The sequence below is a fragment of the Taeniopygia guttata genome, chromosome 29 (genome assembly GCF_048771995.1).
Source record: "Taeniopygia guttata chromosome 29, bTaeGut7.mat, whole genome shotgun sequence".
NCBI lineage: Eukaryota > Metazoa > Chordata > Aves > Passeriformes > Estrildidae > Taeniopygia > Taeniopygia guttata.
The window spans coordinates 1,046,456-1,050,739 of record NC_133054.1 but is presented as its reverse complement, the minus strand read 5'-3'; the positions used below and the strand labels follow the sequence as shown (position 1 = coordinate 1,050,739).

General features: G+C 53.4%; 1 pseudogene; it reads left to right on the top strand.

Annotated features, from left to right (window-relative positions):
* Nucleotides 1–344: 344 nt before the first annotated feature.
* Nucleotides 345–1,321, top strand: LOC140680813 (olfactory receptor 14J1-like; annotated as a pseudogene).
* The last annotated feature ends 2,963 nt before the right edge of the window (nt 1,322–4,284 follow it).

Sequence of the window (4,284 nt, the reverse complement as noted above, 5' to 3'; positions counted from 1 at the left end):
TGAACAAATACAAGGAATTCCCTCAGCTCAGTTCTTCAGATGGGCAAATTGCAAACAGCAGAGCTGAAAAGATTTTTGGTGTTTCCAAGTTCATTTAATTGGAGATCACCCAGCATTCTCAGTTGCCTCTCACTGCTCAAGAAGAAGGAATCCTCCTGAGCCCTGCTCTCAATTCCTGCAAAACCAAGAGCCCAGGTGAGGGGAATGTAGAGAAGTGTTCTTAAAAGGAGACACCCTAAATGTTCCATTGCTATGAGATATGCAATATATTTTGCTCATGGAAGTGTGGCCTGACTCAGTGCTGTATTTTTCTCCTCAGGAGATAATAATTTCCTGAGGCAGAAATGTCCAACAGCAGCTCCATCAGCCACTTCCTCCTGCTGGCACTGGCAGACACGCAGCAGCTGCAGCTCCTGCACTTCTGCCTCTTCCTGGGCATCTCCCTGGCTGCCCTCCTGGGCAACGGCCTCATCATCAGCGCCGTAGCCTGCGGCCACCACCTGCACACGCCCATGTTCTTCTTCCTGCTCAACCTGGCCCTCAGCGACCTGGGCTCCATCTGCACCACTGTCCCCAAAGCCCTGCACAATTCCCTCTGGGACACCAGCACCATCTCCTACTCAGGATGTGCTGCACAGCTGCTTCTGTTTGTCTTTTTCATTTCAGCAGAGGTTTCCCTTCTCACTGTCATGTGCTACGACCGCTACGTGTCCATCTGCAAACCCCTGCACTACGGGACCCTCCTGGGCAGCAGAGCTTGTGCCCACATGGCAGCAGCTGCCTGGGCCAGTGCCTTTCTCAATGCTCTGCTGCACACAGCCAATACATTTTCCCTGCCCCTGTGCCACGGCAATGCCCTGGGCCAGTTCTTCTCTGATGTTCCCCAGATCCTCAAGCTCTCCTGCTCATACTTCTACCTCAGGGAACTTGAGCTCCTTGCTGTTAGTGCCTTTTTGTCATTTGCCTGTTTTGTGTTCATGGTTTTCTCCTATGTGGAGATCTTCAGGGCTGTGCTGAGGACTCCCTCTGAGCAGAGACGGCACAAAGCCTTTTCTACCTGCCTCCGTCACCTGGCTGTGCTCTCCTTGTTTCTCTGCACCGCAGCCTTTGCCTGCCTGAAGCCCCCTTCCCTCTCCTCCCATCCCTGGATCTGGCAGTGTAAGTTCTGTACTCGGTGGTGCCTCCAGCCCTGAACCCCCTCATCTGCAGCCTGAGGAACCAGGAGCTCAAGGATGCCCTGAGGAAAATGATGACTGGCTGCTTCTCTGAAGCTACCTATTGCCTGTTTTCTTCTGCCAGACTTTTGGAATGGAACTCATGACACGCCCAACAGGCCTGCCCAGGTCCCTGGGTAATGTTCAGTGGGTTTTTCGCTCATAAAAGTATCCTCAATAATATTTTTTTAACCCCCACCATCTAATTCACTGTCTGCCTCTTGAATGTGACCCATAAGCTCTGTTAATCAGGTTTGTACTATCACTACATTTGAACAAAAAAAACTACCCTGCAGTGCCTGTTTTATCTGGGATTCCAGTCTGAGGCCTGCATGAAGTTAGAGGGGAGAGGAGGAAGAGAGCTCCAGCAGAGCAGCACTGCCAGGGAGCAGCAGGGACTGGTCCTTTTGGAGCTGCCCTTCCCAACTCCACCCTCTCCTTCCCAGCCCTGCTGTGGCTGTAAGGCCGCAGTGCTCTGGCAGCTTGGTCACTGTCCTGCTGCGTGTCCGTGCTGTGACCACAGGCAGGGACAGGCCGTGGGCACTGCTGGGACACAGCTGGGCTCCAGCACAGCAGCTCCATCAGCAAAGGGCATCTCCTGAGGGCAGGGCAGGAAGGCTTTGCTCTCCTCCAGAGCTGCTGTCAGCAATGTGCTCCAGGACTGCCCTGGCACAGCAAAGCCCAGTGCCTGGGCAGAGGGCGAGTGTGCAGGGGGGCACACAGCAGTGTCCTGGCACAGCCAGAGCTCCTGGCATGGACCTGATGGAGGAGCAGAGCAGGGCCTGGGCTGTGTCTTTGTTCTGGGGACAGCCTGGGAAGGTGCCCCACGACAATTGTCCCACACCAGCCCCTGCAACCACCATTGCCAGCACTGGCCTCTCCCCCACCTGCAGGAGGTTGTTTGTCCCTGCATGGAGGGACACCAAGTGACCAGGCCAGCAGGCCATGTTTGCTGTGTACTGGGGAGATTTTAGCAGTGCATCGTGTGTGTGTGTGTGTGGGGAGATGAACCTGTGTGAGCACAAACACCATCAGCAGCACTCAGGGGGTGGCACAATTCCAGTGGCACAAACAGTGCCTTGAGGCCATTTTACTCTGAGAGTAAGCTCCTCTGGGAAACCACCTGAATTCTTTGCTGGGCTGTGGTTAGGACAGCATAGAGACAAACATCCTGGGCAGGGAGGCTCCAGGAAAAAATGCTCAGGGCAGCCATGGACTGCACAGAGAGACATTGGATTGAGGGTCTGTGGGGAGAAAACCCTGCTGCCTCCCTTCTGAACACCCTGAGGACCTGGACAGGGCTGTGCTGTGTTCTGGCCACTGATCTGGGACTGAGGGATGTGGAAAAGGCCTTTGGTGTCAGGCCTGTTGAGAAGGCTGGGCAGCGTCACTGTGGCACCTCTCTCAAACCCCCTGGAAAGGCCAGAGCCATCCCAGAGGGTCCTGGGCACTTGGGAAGGGCAGACATGGAACCAGTCTGGGCAGGGAGGGGGACTGGGAGAGTCACGGACTGGTCAGGCTCAGCAGGGAAGGGGATGTGGCAAATCCTCCTGCAGCCATTCCAGGCACTGGCAGGACAAGGCAGGGACTGCAGAACCCACGTGGGAGGGAAAAGAAGGGGATGTTGTGTGCCCAGGCTTCAGCAGGCCTGTGACAGGGTCTGCTGTGGTCTCCTCAGAGCCAGACTGGAGAGACCCGGGCTGACGGAGTGGAACATGGGGTGGGTGGGAATTTGGCTGAACAATGAGGCTCAAATGTCATCCATGGTACAGAGTCCTCTTGGCAGCCACGCCCTGCTGACATCCCTCAGTGACCAGCCCTTGACCACCACTGTGGATTATTTCTATTATCTCTACAAGGACATGAAATGCACTTTCAATTCTTGGTGGATGCTGCCAAATTGCAGGGAGTGACTGAACTCATCTAGTAATGGTGACTGCTAAACATAACTGGGCAAGATGACTGAGTTGGGTAAATTTGTCTTGCCATCAGGTGCCAAGCAAGGCACAAGGAAAGGGAGAAAAAACGTATGCATCAGAAGAAAGGCAGTTCAAGAGGGAAAAAAACAAAACCGACCAAAAAAACCTTCCAAACCCAACTAAAAAAAAGCACTAACAGAAGAAAAGCAAATCCACAGGAAATTGCTTATCAGCAGAAAATGTTTGACAACCTTGTGGCAGGATAAGATTCTGTATGTGTAGGTGCTGTTTTGAAAGAAAAATATCTTCAAACAGAAATTAATCCCCTACCCCCCTTGTCACCCAGTTCTCTCAGTTGATTGCTGATCATGGTGTCACATGGAATGGAACATCCCTTGGGTCAGTCCAGCCCAGCTGCCCCATCCCTGTTCCCTCAGGAACACTTGCCCACCCCAAGCCCAGAGGTTGGAGGGCTTGCAGATACACCTCATGCAGGGTGAGCACAGTGACAAGGACAGGAGAACAGAACAACATTTACTCTTATGAAGGACAGCAGAACAATCCTTTTGTTCCATGTGGTGTCAGTGGCATGGTGGGAGAGGAAACTTTTCCTTTAAGCATCCACCCCAGCACCAGCAGTCATGGTTCCAGGAGGAGTTGTGTTTCCATGACAATCACCTCCAAGGTGGCTTGAACTCTTTCATAGGCGGCCAAGATTTCCTTCTCTGTAGGAGTGTAGTTGGCTTCAGACCCTCTGTAACTTCAGCTCCGGAATCCCAGTGGTCAGCCTCGAGTCTCCCCAGGCTCCTCCTGCCAAAGGCTCCAGGACAAACCATTGCTCCTGGCTGCAGAGTAGAACATATTCTTCACCTCTGCTCCTGTCCTGACTGGGCCAAGGGCTACAGCATGAGCAATCTCCTGCTTGATCTGGGCAAAGGCTTGCTGCTGCGCAGGGCCCCAGTGAAAATCGTTCTTCTTGTGGGTGACCAGGTAGAGAAGGCTCACAGTCTGGTTGTACTCGGGAATGGGCATTCTCCAAAAGCTAGTGGCGCATAGGAAAGCTTGTGTGTCCTTCTGGCTGGTTGGTGGGGACACCGCAGTGATCTTATTGGTGACCTCAGTGGGAATGTGACGCTGTCCATCTTGCAACT